The sequence below is a fragment of the Gorilla gorilla genome, chromosome 11, assembly GCF_029281585.2.
Source record: "Gorilla gorilla gorilla isolate KB3781 chromosome 11, NHGRI_mGorGor1-v2.1_pri, whole genome shotgun sequence".
NCBI lineage: Eukaryota > Metazoa > Chordata > Mammalia > Primates > Hominidae > Gorilla > Gorilla gorilla.
This window is the reverse complement of record NC_073235.2, coordinates 94,349,264-94,366,733: the sequence shown is the minus strand read 5'-3', so window position 1 is coordinate 94,366,733 and position 17,470 is coordinate 94,349,264. Positions and strand designations below refer to the sequence as shown.

Sequence of the window (17,470 nt, the reverse complement as noted above, 5' to 3'; positions counted from 1 at the left end):
AGGGTCCACATACAAATACACACACACACACTACACATACATATCCAAGGAAACTAGGTGGGAATTTCACTTTACCTCATTCACCTAAGGAATCTCAATCAGTTGCTCCCTAAATAGCAAAGTACAGACTCAGCAAAAGGACCCAAGAATTATTCACAAATTGTTTATGGCCGAGTGAGCTTACAGAATGCTGGTATATGCTGAGCACACAGCTATTTGTCATAAAGCCATCAATCAAATTCAGTTGATAATAGAAATCCCTAAATAAATGAATTACAGAAATCAATGAGTCTGCTATTCTTTCAGAGTTTAAAATCACTGAAAAATTTACCATGGATTTAGGAGGCAATTAAATAGTGGGTCATCAATATTCCCTTATTCATTTCACAGCTCATTCAGCCCTAACAGCTTTGTTTATCAAAGACCCAAGGAGACGGCTAAAGGCAGACTCTACTGGGGTCATCTCAAGAATAAAGAGAATGAAGGCAAAGGTCAAATCAAGTTACCTCATCTATGAGCTCCTAATTATAAAATAAAGTGAAGTTCCTTGGGGCCCAACCAATACAGACCCAGGTCTCCCTGACCTATTATCTCAATTAGTAGGTCCAGATGGAAAGAAAAAATGAAAGCCCACAGGCAATCAAAAACTCTCACATTCGCTGTTAAGTTTCACTTCACTTTTTCCTTCTCATTACTAAGAGAAACAATGACTTTCTTGAGTCTCATCTTTTCTCTTTGTTCCATTCCAAAGCATAATGATCAACACCTGAAAGTCACAGATGACACTCAGTAGAGAGAAACAAAAGGCACAGATAATTATAAATGCAATAATACACACGGAAGTGAGTTGGTTCAACAAACATGTTGGTATGAAGCCCAGATTGACCAATGTAGTCCAATACTGGGTTGAAGGGAAGCACATGTACTTACCTAACAATAAAGCTAAATTTCTTCATCACGCAGTGTGAAAAGTATTGTGTCCGGAATTGGTGGGTTCTTGGTCTCACTGACTTCAAGAATAAAGCCGCGGACCCTCGCGGTGTTACAGCTCTTAAGGTGGCGCGTCTGGAGTTTGTTCCTTCTGAAGTTCGGATGTGTTTGGAGTTTGTTTCTTCTGATGTTGGGATGTGTTCGGAGTTTCTTCCTTCTGGTGGGTTCGTGGTCTAGCTGGCTCAGGAGCGAAGCTGCGGACCTTCGCGGTGAGTGTTACAGCTCTTAAGGCGGCGCGTCTGGAGTTGCTTGTTCCTCCCGATGGGTTCGTGGTCTCGCTGGCTTCAGGAGTGAAGCTGCAGACCTTCGTGGTGAGTGTTGCAGCTCATAAAGGCAGTGTGGACCCAAAGAGTGAGCAGGGGCAAGATCTATTGCAAAGAGCAAAAGAACAAAGCTTCTACAGTGTGGAAAGGGACCCCAGCGGCTTGCCACTGCCGGCTAGGGCAGCCTGCTTTTATTCTTTTATCTGGCCCCACCCACATCCTGCTGATTGGTCCATTTTACAGAGAGCCGAGTGGTCTGTTTTGACAGGGTGCTGATTGGTGCATTTGCAATCCCTGAGCTAGACACAAAGGTTCTCCACGTCCCCACTAGATTAGCTAGATATAGAGTGTCCACACAAAGGTTCTCCAAGTCCCCACCAGAGTAGCTAGATACAGAGTGTCTATTGGTGTATTCACAAACCCTGAGCTAGACACAGGGTGCTGATTGGTGTGTTTACAAACCTTGAATTAGATACAGAGTGCTGACTGGTGTATTTACAATCCCTTAGCTAGACATAAAGGTTCTCCAAGTCCCCACCAGAGTAGCTAGGTACAGTGTTGATTGGTGCATTCACAAACCTTGAGCTAAGACACAGGGTGCTGATTGGTGTGTTTACAAACCTTGAGCTAGATATAGAGTGCTGATATAGATCCCTTAGCTAGACATAAAGGTTCTCCAAGTCCCCACCAGACTCAGGAGCCCAGCTGGCTTCACCCAGTGGATCCCGCACCGGAGCCGCAGGTGGAGCTGCCTGCCAGTCCCACGCAGTGCGCCCACACTCCTCAGCCCTTGGGTGGTCGATGGGACTGGGCGCCATGGAGCAGGGGGCGGCGCTCGTCGGGGAGGCTCCAGCCGCACAGGAGCCCACGGAGGCGGGGGTAGGCTCAGGCATGGTGGACTGCAGGTCCCGAGCCCTGCCCCACCCGAAAGCAGCTAAGGCCCGGCGAGAAATTGAGCACAGCAGCTGCTGGCCCAGGTGCTAAGCCCCTCACTGCCTGGGGCAGCGGGGCCCGCCGAGCCCACGGCCACCCGCAATTCGCGCTGGCCCGCAAGCACCGCGCGCAGCCCCGGTTCCCGCCCGCGCCTCTCCCTCCACACCTCCCCGCAAGCTGAGGGAGCCGGCCCCGTCCTTGGCCAGCCCAGAAAGGGGCTCCCACAGTGCAGCGGCGGGCTGAAGGGCTCCTCAAGTGCCGCCAAAGTGGGAACCCAGACAGAAGAGGCGCGGAGAGCTAGCAAGGGCTGTGAGGACTGCCAGCATGCTGTCACCTCTCAGTATGATACTGTTTAAGATACAAGCAGTGGAATAAGACTATTAACTCTTTTAGGAGTAGAAACCCAGCCAGAAAGGGCTCACAGCAGTTGGTGATCTAGGAATTGGTGGCTAGATAGATGCCTTTGAAGAATAAGTTAAATTTAGTCAACAAAAAAGGAATGGAGGGCAACTCATGTAAAGTTCACAGTATGTGCAAAAGAACAGAATGTAGAATAACCTAGTGTGTTGGGAACTGTTAATAATTTGGTGTGGCTGGAATGTAATGTGGACAATAATGAGAGCACTGTCCTGTAAGTATATGTATATTATCCAACCATCCACGTAATGGGAGCTATTTACAGAGATAAGTCTGTTGGGGTTCCCTGAGTTGTGTAATTTTGGTCCAAATTGAAGTTCTGCTATCACCCCATATTCAACTGGTGCTGTCATGCTGCATGATTGACTTCCAGTTGTGCTTCATCATAAGCTCTGCTCACCTTGCTTACAAACACTTAGAAGGAAAATTGACACTGAGGGAGCCAATGAATTTTTATAAAAATGCAATTCCTAACAGGGCTTTATTGCCGAAAATACAAATTAAGGTCTTTCTTCCCTTCCTCATCCTTATCCATCATCTTCCTCCACACTCCAGTCAAAGATGCATTCCAAATATGCACTCAAAAACTCAGTTTTGTCTTTTTGAATACACTATGATTATAGGGATTGTAATGTATTTATAGCTTTTCCTAGGTAACTGACAGAGGGGCTTGCCTACAAGTGATTGATGAACAGAACAATCAATCAATCAGTTCATCTGCGTGCTGCATTGAAGGCAAGGGTGGACGGATATGCCATGTGCAGGCAGCCAGTTGAAGCAATGGAATATATTGTACATTGTCTGCAATTTTAATGGCCAAAGAGGGGAAGGCAAATGAGAAATCATAAACATTTATCCTTGCATAAATTCTAACTAAAAATAAAATAATGGTAAGGTTCTATCATTTACAATGTCTTGGCTACAAGAAATGGAAAATGTATTGTCTAAGCAATAAGGAAAATGCATTCTCTCACATGAGAAGTCTAAAGTTCCAGAGTTGATTAATTCAGTGTTTTAACAATGACATCTTTTTTATCTGCCATCTTCGTTCTTTTAGTCCTGTTTGTCGTATTTGTGATTATAGTTTGGTGTTGTAGCTTCAAACGTCACGGGATCACATAATATTCAAATGCCAGATTGGAAATTAGGGTACCTCCTTTTTCAATATATTCCTCATGTTTCTTTGACCAAATTGTACCACATGCCCAGTCCTTAGCCAATGCCTTAGCCACAGATTAATCAAGATCCACCTTATTGAGAGGCATCCTCCAGAAATGTGAATGAAATAAGGATCTGAAGCAAGGAATTAAGGGGTGGAGAAACACAAGTAAGGTTTGTTCTTAAATAAGCAACCAACAGTGTCCACAATAGCCAATGACCTATTTAACTTTATTTTATCACACTCATCCAACTCCCAAGGGGTTAAATAAACAACAGGTTAACCATATTTTACCCAAAAAAGGCATATCTGTATTTACCTTTAAGAAAGAATAAATGAATAAATAATACTTCAAAAAATAAGCAAGCAGGAGGAAGATTATAAAAATAAGAAGATTATAAGGAATTTTAAGCACCATGATCTTTGAGTGAAAAAATGCCATGATCCACTATTATAAATTATTTTTCCAAAATTAAAATTAAAATGCTAGTGCTGCATTCAGGTGTAATAAGTCGAAGTTCCTTCATATATTTCTTTTGTTAACAGTAAAGATTGAAGAGTGATCATATGTAATAGAAGAAACAATAGACAAATAAAAACAGCCAGAGACTCAACTTCTAGCTACAGGCCTTATAATTACATTTGCTATGTCTACAATCCTTTACCCAGAAATATGCAGGTTCTCACCAAGTCTTTAAGGATAACACTAATTAATTTGTTAATTTATTCAAAAGTTATTTTTGTGGGTAGAATAATTTAGCTCTAACCACAAGTTAATACAGTTTTAAGAAACCTTTCTGGAATTCAGTGCCTCTCACACATTTAGTGTTAATACCATGTTGCAATATTTAAAAGTTTATTAACATAAAATATTTCAAGCAATACATTTTTAAATTAATCTCAAATTAAATTGAAGATTATACCCATTAAGCATACCCTTTAAGAGTTGAATATCGGGCATGACAATCACCACTGGTTACCTAGCAACCATGGTACCTGCTCTTACATTATGTTTATCCTAAACACTAATGTAAAAATTAGTGATGAATATATATCCACTTCAAGTCTCTATTTACTAGAAAACTGCATTTTTTTAGTTATTATTGGTTTCATATTTTGCTATTCTGGCAAGTTGAGTTTTAATGGAAGGTTGGGAGGGTGGTGTCCTGGTCATTAAGCTGCCATCTACTCTCAACAAGCAGTCCTAAGAATGATGCCTAATTATTAAAGCAATGATGCCCATCACTGGTCATTACAACTAAAATGAAATTAATGTCAGGTGAGTATCTCAAGCCATCTTTAAAAAAAGAGTCATGTGGAAAGTATACCTCTCTTCCACACATTCTAATTTCTAAAAGAATATAAGATTATACTATGAGTGCCCTGGGGCTCTCCCAAGGCTATCCTATTCTTTAAAATGCCTGAGGTGGGCCCCACAGTTAAAAAATGTCATCTCTCATCCCATTTTCTACTGCTAGAGTATATTGTAACAATAACCTTTCCAATTCTGCATACATTCCCATGTCTGTACATTTACATTGTGGAGTCTCTGGTGCCACAATTGCCAAGGAGCTCTCTGAAGCACTGCGGCTGTGCTTTGCCAACTGTGTTTGGCTGCCCGGCTCCTTCTGGGCTCCCAAAGCTGGCAGGCTAATATGCTAATAGCATTCATTAGCCTGAGCTTTGACAGACAGTTAAAACAGGACATCACATCAGCACTCCAGCACTGCATGGCCATTATGCCATTTCAGGAGGTGCAGCTAATTCAAAGAAGATGATGACAGGGTTTGCAATCAGGGAACATTAGAGTGTCGGGCAGTGGAGAGGCTGAACATGCTAGGCAGGCAACACTGCCAGCAACCCTGATTTGATTTCTGGCACCACTGGCGGGCTTGGCAAAAAAAAAAAACAAACAAAAAAAAAACGGAGGTAATGAGATAAACTGAAATATCAGGCATTGGGACTGGTCTTTGATGTAATTATTCTCCAGGGCAACAAGGGACAAGATGAAAAAGCTTTCAGGGACAGGCAGTGGGCACCTGTGGGACCCCGCTTCCATTACAGCATGACACTCTGCTGAGCAACTCTCTCTCCACTGGGGAGAGCAGGGTACTAAATAGGCCGTCAAAAGGGAGGGGACACGGGAAACAGTCTGTGAAAGAAAATAAAGCTGAGGAAAGATAGAAATAAGATAGAGAGGTTGTCAGAGCCTTGCAAGGGAGCGAGAATTAAGTGAGGTGTTTCAGAATCTCTGTTAGGAGCGATGATAACTTACATGGTTTACATCAATTGGTTTTGACGTTCACACATTGGAGAAAGAACAGAAAGCAAACAAGGCAAAGGACGCAACAGGCCACAGAAGCCCCAAGAGTAGTAAAATCCCTTAAGATGTTGGTCAAAAACAGATAAGCCTTTGGCATTTCCCCTTCGGGGCTCTTGATTCTGTCGGGTTGAGGACCAGACTGAAATGATTAAGGGAGTACTTTCTGGAAGTTCAAGCCTCTAAGCCTCTGAATATAATCAAGCTCACCCAGCAATTCTTTATGTAGGAACAGGCCCAAGGCTAAAGTTGAACCAGAAATGAATCATTTCTCATTCTGCAGTGAATACTACTTCTGAATCAAGTTGGAGGTCACTGGCTAAACAAACGGGGAAGCGTGTGTGTTACAAACCCTCCCTGTGCACAAACGTGGAGCTTTAGCTTTCTTTGATCTTTACAAGGGAAAACATTCCCCAACTGAAAATAAACATTACAACAGGATTGACAACTGAGAACATTTAAAATCATGTCATCTTTGCTCGGTTTGATTTAAAAAGTGGGAACCAGGATATAATATTCAACCCCATCCCCCCTCACTCCCCACACACAACGCTGTTATTTCAGAGAGGCAGTATATTTCACTGGCACACTTTTGATTTCTGCATAGAACAAAGCCAGTATATTTATTAGCTATACTTCTCATGTATTTTCTCCAAAGATCTCCCCTGGCTCTTTCTCTCCTCTTTTTGTATTTGAGCAATGCATCCCACCCCTTCACCAATTCCTGCAATTTCAACTATCACCACAATGGAAATAGTTACCAACCTCTCTCAAAAACCCAATTATCTGTAAACTCCGGGCCCCAAATTTTACTGGCCTGTTGAAGAGCACTAATGATGAACACAGAGCTGGCAAGCAAGATGCTTTGACTCACATCCACCAGCTCAATTTCACTTGTCCAAAACTCCTCCTTCTATGTTCCCATTTCTATGAATAACATCATTATCTTTTTATTCACCCAGTTCAAAACCTTGGAATCATCTTCTCTTGTCTCCCATACCCAATTTGATGTAAATTTTGTTGATTAACCCTCTCACATCTCTTGCATTGATCCTTGTCTGCTGTTCCCACCATACTTTTCTAATGTAGGAGCCACATTATGAATTAAACAGTGTTTTACGGACAAAACTGGAAACATACCATCGCAATATTATTTCACTGGGAAAATATATTCTATATACCTACCAACCAACCAACTTCAACTCATTCCTGACCCTCTCTAACTCGCTTCTGATTCTGTCCCAACTTAAACTCATTCCTGACTCTGTTTACTACACCCCAAATTTATATCCAGTCAGTTCGAAATCTTGTGACTCTGCCTCCATTATCTCCACCTCTACCTCCTTATGTTTGCTACCTCCAGATAGAGTCCTGCTAGTATTGTGATTTTTGCTCTCAAAACTTTCACTGGAGCATTGCAAGAGCCTCATCTTGGTCTTTTCTACAAACATTGCTAAAAGATTAGCTTTGGGAAACATGAATGTAATCATGGCATATCCCTACTCAAAAACTGTCATGCTTCTATATAAAGAATCTGGCACTGAAGACCCATTGTGACATGACTGGGGCCAATTACTCCAGTTTTCCCTCATTTATTTTAATGTTCCACCACTTGATGTTGCTTTGTTTTGCCCAGGAAATTGTACATTTTCCAAAACAACCACTTTTGTTTAAAATGCACTAATATACCAACTACACAATTTTTCGTGTCACATCCTACCCATGATTGAGACTGCTCAAATCCTATATTCTTCAGGAGGTATTTTCCGTGTCTTCTGCACAGATAAACTACTAACTCAAAGGCCCTGATGAATGTTAGTGAGCGTTCATAAGTTTTGTCTCTATTGTCTTTGAAAGCAAGATAGCAAGGCTTGTGTCTGTTAAGATCATTTTATGGAAGCAAAATGCAGATAGGCATGTAATTATGAGTCTTCCCTATGATATAAATGAAAATTAAGTATCCTTATAATTGGGTTAGTAAACGAATTCAATTAACTGGGAGAAATGACTGGCACAGCTGATTAGTCTCAGTGTTCTCCAAAGGGGTTCCCTACATAGCCCATCGCATGGTCTTTATGTCCACCCAAGTATCTGGAGGTAAAGATTAGTTGAAAAAGTGATGGTATCCAGTGTTCCTCTTTCCTGATCCTTCTCCTCTGGCTGTTTAGAAATACTAATGACTTCCTTCATCTCCCTCAATTGACGTTTACAGGATTCCTAGATAATCAAAGAGGGTCATCAGTTAGAAATAATAGTTTACAATAGGAAGAGGTTGGGAGGAGCATCATTTTGGTTGGAAGTGAAATGCAAATAAAATTCGCTGTGGAGCAAACCCCTCCTCAGATTCCAGTATGCATCCTGGAGAGGATGGAAAAGCCCTCCTGCTGAGAACTTCTACCATTGTGAGCTCTATTATTGATTTGAGTGTATGATGTCATTTGGATATCTGAAGAAGAAAAAAATTTTTAGAACTTATGGTTTACATCATGCTGTTAATCATATTTGTCATATCACAGGGTTATTAGAAAAGCAAAGCTGATGTCAAATATGAAAGTGCCTTATAAGGGAAAAAGCAAACTCCAAATATGACACTTTAGAGTAACATAAACATGTCTAACTACCCATTATGGAATAATTTGTTGTTGATAATCTATCATTCTGTCTCTGCCACCGTAGACTCATCTATGTGGGTCTTTTTTCAGATTGAATTTATATAACATAAAGTAAGCTGAATTGCAAAAGCCAGAAAAAAATTATCTGGCCTCACTTTCTATATCTATTATGTTAACTGGATATTCTCATCTCTCCACTCTACCCTGAGTTAGGGAGAAGCAGCCTCATAGTCTATTTTGTTAGAGAAGTTGAAACAACGCGTTCATAGAGAACATAATTAGAATCATTGAATTTTAGAGCTGGAAGAGACCATAGAGATCATAATTGAGAGTAAAGTTTATCTGGGAGATATAATTTTATTTTTCCCTTTCGTTGGTTAAACGACCAGTGCAATCTGCTCCAGATTGTTGCGTCCCTTCTTAAAAGTAAATTAACTATATCTTCCAGAATAGGGAATTCTTTTCTTTTTGCACATATTTTAAACAGTAATTACTAGTACCTTTTAGAATGTTTTGTTTGTCTCTTTGCTGCCATCCCCAGTCTGGCAACCACACTTTTCTGCAAACATTCTAATTACAATATGCCCCCTCTTCCAAATGGTCTCAGGATGAGTGAAACAAACAGGCATGTAAAGAACATCATAATGAAAAACTTTTCTAACAAAGGAAGAATTATGATAAAGGAAAATGTCTGTATGGATTCCTTGACAAAACTTTCAGAAAAGCAAATGTATCCTGTAAATGTAGTTTCAATGCTAAGTAAAATTCACTTGGCATAAGGATGGTCTAGTCACAATCACAAAAGGAAAGAAAATCAGAATACACGGATTCTAATCCCAACTCTACAAGCAGTGTGAAAATGAACTAAATCAGATAATATAAGTAGAAGTAATTTGAATGGTGTTTAAAAATATGCAAGAGGAATGCATTTTTAACCACCTGGTATTGTATATACCTCTATAGTCAATTACTATCTGCCTGTTAGCTTATAAACCTCTAGGTGTAAAAAATAATTTTTTTGAGGAAGGCAGGGGCAATTATTCTACACAGTGTCTTGCACATAAAAAGTACTTAACAGATAAGTATTAAATAAAAGAATACATGAATAAAGAATACAAGAATAATAGCACAATTGAGTGACTGGATGATTAAAATAATATGTTAAAGAAAAGGGAGGAGAAATAAATCATAAATGGATCATAAACATTGTAATAAGTTAGAGTTGTTGAACAGCATTCTCATGTGAACACAAAATGCTTCCTCTTTTTAGCAAATAAGAAGATCATTAATTCAAGGTGTTTCTCTTCCTGTTTCCAGAGGTATAACATTTCAAAACACTGTCACCTTTCCGATTTTCCTTTCAGATACAGCAAGCTAGAATGCACCCGCACTAGGAAAGGAATTATTAGGGCTATTCTTCCGCAAGCTTCAGGACATAAACTGATCACCAGCTGGGGTCAGGACAAAATTATGGAGACTCCCAAAAGCTTCCTCCAGAGCTTGCTGCAGTGCTCACTGCTGGAGTCACAAAACCAATACTAAAATGAAGTTCAGCTGTTATTTTTTTTATTGAGTAGCAATTCTTATGGTTTTCAAAATGAGAAGAGAACACAACAAAGGAATCCACTCAAACAGTATCAGCAGCTCTCTTGTTCCAGCTTCCAAACAAAATGCAGGCAGTGGGTAATGAAAGTAAGGAAACCTGTCACATTATGGATCTAAAATCCAAAGCGTTTCTACCTCTGTAAGGAAGCATCATATTTCACTGAAGGACCAGGTAAATAGCACAACCTTCTCCTGAGAAAGTTCACAAATATTGCATCTTTAAGGTCAACAGCTATATCACCATCAGTTCTCTCATTGCAAAGCTACTTGGGAAGTAAAGAAATGCCCTATTCAAACAGAAAGCTTTTTGGTACAAGCTGGTAATTTCATTAAGTTAAGATGTTTTTGTGAGATCATTTCACCTGAGAAAATCAACAGGATACGTAAGAGATGACACTCCTTTCAAGGACACGATGCCTTAAAAACACACAGGCGACAACTGGTGGTGGCAAAGCTGTTGGGGGTTATTTAAAGAAAAAAAATTGTCAGACATTGATTCCAATACTCAGATTCCCAGGAATCCTGGCTGGCATATTCAAAACAAGCTGTGATCTTTAGCTGTTCTGTGTGTTTCTCAGGCACAGACTGCCTGGATGATGCAAATATAGGTGAAGCTGCCTGAAAGCATTAGCAAGAACCACTGAAGTCCTTAACTCCATCCAAGCTCTTCACTCTACAGGGAACAGCTTGAGGCTTTGTATGATGCCCAGAGTCAAAAGTTCATTCTCTCTTGGGAATATTGGCAGCCATGGCTCCTGAAGAGAACAGAGCCACAGTCAGCAAAGCAAAAACGTTTTGCCAGGTCCTCACTGTTTTGCCTTAGATGTCAATGAGAATGCTGTGAACAGAATGCAAGCCTGATAAATTATACCTGTTTTTAAATTAATAGTACCCTGAAATGATGACTAGAATACAGTATATATTAGATAAGATGAACATTAGGTGGTGCCGAGCTATTTAAAGAAAAAATGAACACGTTTAACTCCAGTGCAGCTCTCCTGGAAGTGTAAACTCACTTACATAAGAAATATTCGTTGAGTGCTTACTTTGTGTGTAGGTGATAGGAATACAATGGTGAACAAGCCTTGCCCTTGTCCTTTAAGTGTGGAAATGAAGAATTCAATAAATAAATTCTTCCAAGATTTTTCTAGGTCTCAAACGTCTGCAAGGAAAACAAGAGAAAATGTCATATAAACGGAATGTGGCTATCTCCATTTGTACTTCCAGAGGAGTGGGGGGGGGGTGGTGGCAGCGATATAACTCACCTAATCAGACAGAAAGGAGAATGGGTGGGACATGGAATCATTAGTGCACTGTTTAGCAGAGTACGTTGGTGAATAACAGCCATGCAGCTGAATCCCAAGCACAGCTTATGGGTAGGAAGAGAGAGAGCTGGATTGCTCACTATAAATCAGTATGAGAAAATACTATTTTTCTTTTTGGAGTGGCTGAAAGGCAGCACAGAGAGGAAAGACAGAGGGGGCCAAAAAACATAGCAGGTGCCCAGTACTCACGTTGGGAGAAATGGCTGAAGAACTTCTTCAAGAGCCCAATGTTCAATTGTCGATTATCTAACTATGGAATGCCATATAACTTCTCTCACCATTACCCATCTCTTTAGTAAAATGCTACCACCCACAGCTGCTCCCCAGAGTGATATTTTAGGACTAAGAGGCAAAGAATTAAGGGGAAGAAATTGCATCCTATGTCTGAGTTGATACTAGGGCAAAGATAAAGAAACAGCCAGAAGACACAATAAACAAAAATCCAGCATCAGTAAGATAGCAAAGCCCAAGATGACTAAATGAAGCACAAATCCCTGAGCACTGCAAAACTCCTAGAGCAGTTATTGGATTTCCCTTAAGACATGGGGTAGAGGTTCTTAAGAGCAGCAGGTGATATCTGGATTACTACTCCTGAAGGGCAGGACCACGTCTTTGTCTTTGTGTATCACATAATGCCTCTACAGGCACTAGTACAAACCTCCTAGGAAGAACTTATGAAAGTTTGTTGAATAATTTATAATGGTGAGATGAAATCTCAGCTCCTAACTGCCAAATAGGGAACAGGGACTTCCCAGGGGCCTTCAAGTATGAAACACAGGAGCTGCTGTGTTTGCAGGTAACGGCCCCAAGACCCTGATTTGAGGGGCTGCTAGCCAGAAACTTCTTTACCGGTCAGCCCCAGATTGAGATTCCCACCACTAGGGATTTTATGGTAGACTTAAGACAAGAGATCCAAAAGCAATGCCTTCATAACTAGTTCTCACAACCCAGCATAGGGAAAACTCCCATCACTTTATGAAAAGGTTTTCAAACTCAGTCTTAAAAGACTCATTATCGGCCAGGCACAGTGGCTCATGCCTGTAATCCCAGCACTTTGGGAGGCCGAGGCAGGCGGATCACCTGAGGTCAGAAGTTCGAGACCAGCCTGGCCAACATGGTGAAATCCCGTCTCTCCTAAAAATACAAAAATTAGCTGGGCGTGGTGGCAGGCACCTGTAATCCCAGCTATTGGGGAGGCTGAGGCAGGAGAATCGCTTGAACCTGGGAGGCAGAAGTTGCAGTGAGCTGAGATCGCACCATTGCACTCCAGTCCGGGGGACAAGAGTGAGACTTTGTCTCAAAAAAAAGACTCATTATCTCATTTTTGTTATTTGAATTTGAAAACAGCAAAGAGCAACTTAGTAGTTCTTTGGGTTATGAGTGATGTTGAAGGCACAGTCATCATGTCAGAAGAAAAAAAAAACAAATAGTATTTTATAAAAGGTAAATATACTCTTACACAGAATAATTTCTGTACTAGTGAGATGATGTCTAAAGGCAAGTGAGGTTTCTGATGCTTAGTCAGTCTCTGATTCACTGAGCACATGCTATGCTATGCACAGAAGGAAAATAATGTGAACAAGATAGAAGTGGTCTTGTCTTTGTGGTGATAGCATTATAATGCGAGATACACTAAAGGGGAAATTATGACATGGAATTTATGACACAGAACAGGAGGTGTCATATTGGGGGAATATAGAATGAGAAGAGAGTTTGTAATCAGGGACTAGGTCAGATTCCAGGTCTAGGACAACCTTTGAGAAGAACTAACTTGTAACATGAGACCTAAATGAGGAAAAGAACATGCCAAGAAGAGTCAGTGAGAAGTTGGAAGAGTGTCCTAGAAAGAGGGAAAAGCATTTTCTGGAACAGAGAGCCAGACTGAACACAGGGTCAATTCACCAACAAAGCACAAGCAACAAAAGTTCTACTTCTATTTTTCAATCTAGCGTTTTCAAAACAGATCAAAGTAAAAATCATTGAAAAAAAATCACACCTTTCTTAGGCTGACTTACTGGCTGAAATGTATTTTACAATCTTGAACTGTCTTTATTTTGAATCACAAAAGAGAGGTCCCACAGTCTTTTCAGTGCCTAGAACTGGTGGCAATATTGATAGTGGGTGATGTTTGCCGAATATCAGTTATACCCCAGCATTGCTCTAAGTGTTTTATACTCCTTGACTCATTTAAGCCTCACAATAATTCTATTATCATCTGATTTTATAGATGGGAAAACTGAGAGGGAGCAATTAAGTAAGCAGGCTGGGGTCATGATGTTATTAAGTGACGAAGCTGAAATTTGAACCCATATAGTCTGGTGCCAAAGTCTGGGCTCCTAACTACAAACTTTGTACCCATATGTTGGGGAAGTGAAATAACTTCCCTATGGCTAGTATACATACCTAAAAGTTGAGGCTAAAGAAAAATTAAGAACAATATCATGAAGGGTCTGATGAGCCCTATCAAGGAGTTGGAACTACTTCATGAGAGAATGAGCCTTTGAAGGTTTTTAAGCATAAAAATGACTATTTGGCTGGGGGCAGTGGCTCAAGACTTTCATCACAGCACCTTGGGTGGCCAAGGTGGGCAGAACATTTGAGCCCAGGAGTTCGAGACTAGCCTGGGCAACAGGGCAAAACCCCCCATTTCTACTAAAAATACAAAAATTATCCAGGCATGGTGGCTATGATGGTTAATACTGAGTGTCAACTTGATTGGATTGAAGGATACAAAGTATTAATCCTGGGTGTGTCTGTGACGGTGTTGCCAAAGGAGATTAACATTTGAGTCAGTGGGCTGGGAAAGGCAGACCCACCCTTAATCTGGGTGGGCACAATCTAATCAGCTGCCAGCACAGCTAGAATATAAGCAGGCAGAAAAATGTCAAGAGAGAGACTGCCTAGCCTCCCAGCCTACATCTTTCTCCCATGCTGGATGTTTCCTGCCCTTAAACATCCAAGTTTAATTGAAGACTCCAAGTTCTTCAATTGTGGAACTCAGACTGGCTCTCCTCACTCCTCAGCCTGCAGACAGCCTATTGTAGAACCTTGTGATTGTGTGAGTTAATACCTAGTAAACTCCCATATATATATTCCATATATATAAATACCATATATAGAGAGTATATACCATATATATACCATATATAGAGAGTATATACCATATATACCATAGAGTATATACCATATATACCATATATACCATATATAGAGAGTATATACCATATATACCATAGAGTATATACCATATATACCATATATACCATATATATGGTATATATGGTATATACTCTATGGTATATATGGTATATACTCTCTATATATGGTATATATATGGTATATATATGGTATCTATGGTATATACTCTATATATATGGTATATACTCTATATATATGGTATATATGGTATATACTCTCTATATATGGTATATATATGGTATATATATGGTATCTATGGTATATACTCTATATATATGGTATATACTCTATATATATGGTATATATGGTATATACTATATATATGGTATATATGGTATATACTATATATATGGTATTTATATATATGGAATATATATATGGGAGTTTACTAGGTGTATATATATATATTCCATTATTTCTGTCCCTCTAGAGAACCCTGATTAATACAGTGGCACATGCCTGTAATCCCAGCTACTTGGGAAACTGAGATGGGAGGATCACCTGAGTGCGGGAGGTGGAGGTTACAGTGAGCTGTGATCATGCCACTGCACTCCACCCTGGACAACAGAATGAGACTCTGTCTCAAAAAAAAAAAAAGAAAGAAAAGAAAAGAAAAGAAAAGAAAGAAAGAAATGACATAATTTGATTTGCTTTGTACCAAGATCCCTCTGGCTACGAGGAGAACCAATTAAGAAAGAACAAGGCCAGCCGGGCACGGCAGCTCATGCCTGTAATCCCAGCACTTTGGGAGGCCGAGGCGGGTGGATCATGAGGTCAGGAGCTCGAGACCAGCCTGGCCAATATGGTGAAACCACATCTCTACTAAAAAATACAAAAATTAGCCGGGCGTGGTGGCAGGCCAAAATTGTGCCACTTTACCCCAGGCTGGGCAACAGAGCAAGACTCCATGTCAAAAAAAATGAATAAAATAAAAGGCCACAGGCAGGGAGACAAGGAGGTGCTAGAAGTAATCCAGGTGAGAGATTGTCACTGCTTGATCCAGAATAGTAGATATTTGAGAGATATTGAGGAGGCAAAAACGACAGAAGTTAGTGACTGGCTGGGGGTGGGGTTGACAGAAAGGGGGAAGTCAAGAATGCTTCCTGCATTTTTGGGTGGAGGGGTAGCACAGGACATACAGAAGGAGCAAGTTAGAGGCAAGACACAAGTTCAGGCCTGGACATGCTCTATATAGGCGGCCCAATGTTTATCCAGCAGGTGATATCCAGTAGGTAGTTGGATATGAAAATCTAAAATTCAAGAGAGATAATAATTAAAACATGGCAGTAGATAGAGAACCTCTATGGTGAGTGTGCTAGGTGCAAACAAACAAAAGCCAGCAGGGAGAAGAATTCCACAAAAATATAAGAGATTGGTGGAAGAAGAAAAGACCACAAAGGAAACTGGGAACAAGCCGTCAGAGCAGCAGGAAGTCAAAAGTACAATGTTTCACAGAACAAAGAGGAAAAGATGTCAGGAAGGCAGCACAGGTCCATTGCTGCTGAGATTCAGAAGACAAAGGTCTGGAGCGCCCACAGGATATAGCAACAAGGACATTATTAGTGACTTTGCCAAGAGCTGTTTATAGACAGAGTGAAGGAAACAGCCAGGTGGCAGCAAATTGAAGAGAGTATGGGAGAGTATGGGAGGTGAAAAAGTGGAAATGGGCCGTAAATGTCAGGAAGTTTGTGTGGGAGAGGAAAAAAGAAATTGGGTGGAAGAGTAGAGTTGTCATCATCTTTGTCATCTCTTCTGTAACTGTTGCTTTTCCTAGAGACGTCAGCACAAAGACTAATGGAAAAGAGCAGAGAATGGAACGTATTTACAAAGGGAGATCTCAGAGAAGGCAGAGGGGTTGAGATTCCAAGAAGAGAGGGATGCTTTGGCCCAGATGAGAGAAGAGAAGGAGCAAGGGTGGAAGGCAGGCACTGAGTAGGGGCAGAGCAAGAAGCAGAGATTATTTCTGAGTAACAGCTTCTACTTCCTCTGAAATGGGATGCAAGGTTATCTGCTGAGAGAGAGGGAGGACACAGGAGAGGTTTGCAGAGATGATTCATCTCCTTTGCCACCTTCACTGATTATGCATGTGGGTGCTTCATTTTGTCCCTGAAATTACCAATTCACTAACATGGGCTCTTCATGTGTATCCTGCTATTTTTTGAAGGGTTAGTTGAAGTACTAAATATTATAGATGAAATTAGGCTAGACAAAATGGAGTTAAAGAGGTAGATAATGGAGCTTGTCAGAAAAAAATAAGCGAGATATTTTCCTAATATAAAGCTCCCTTTTAATTGAAATGATAAACCATTTCTGTATAGGATGGGTTTCAGAATCTTCTTGAATATTTGTTTTTGTCTATTCTTACATTCATGTTAGACTTTGGGGTCCCTGTGATATCAATATAGAGAAGTCTACCACAAATAAAAGAGTCTAGCACTAAATACTTGTGAAATGGCAGATTCTTTTGTATCTCCCATATTCTATAAGATATTAAACATTTTCAGATTTGAGCTAAATTTATTTTACTAATCCCTTCTTCATTTTTTGTAAAACTTTTTTTGTCATCAAAAATACAGTACATTATATTGCTTGGATATCCCTTTATTAGATCTCATGCATTAAATTGCATTCAGAATAAAATGCTAAAA

The 17,470-nt window shown here is 40.4% G+C and overlaps 1 long non-coding RNA gene across 1 annotated transcript in view; it reads right to left on the bottom strand.

Annotated features, from left to right (window-relative positions):
* LOC134756666 (uncharacterized) overlaps positions 1-1,393 on the bottom strand; it is a 123,434-nt gene extending 122,041 nt beyond the window's left edge. Inside the window, exon 1 of the long non-coding RNA XR_010129655.1 lies at positions 931-1,393. This is a non-coding gene — a long non-coding RNA (uncharacterized lncRNA). The remainder of the gene's footprint in view (positions 1-930) is intronic.
* Between the last annotated feature and the right edge of the window lie 16,077 nt (positions 1,394-17,470).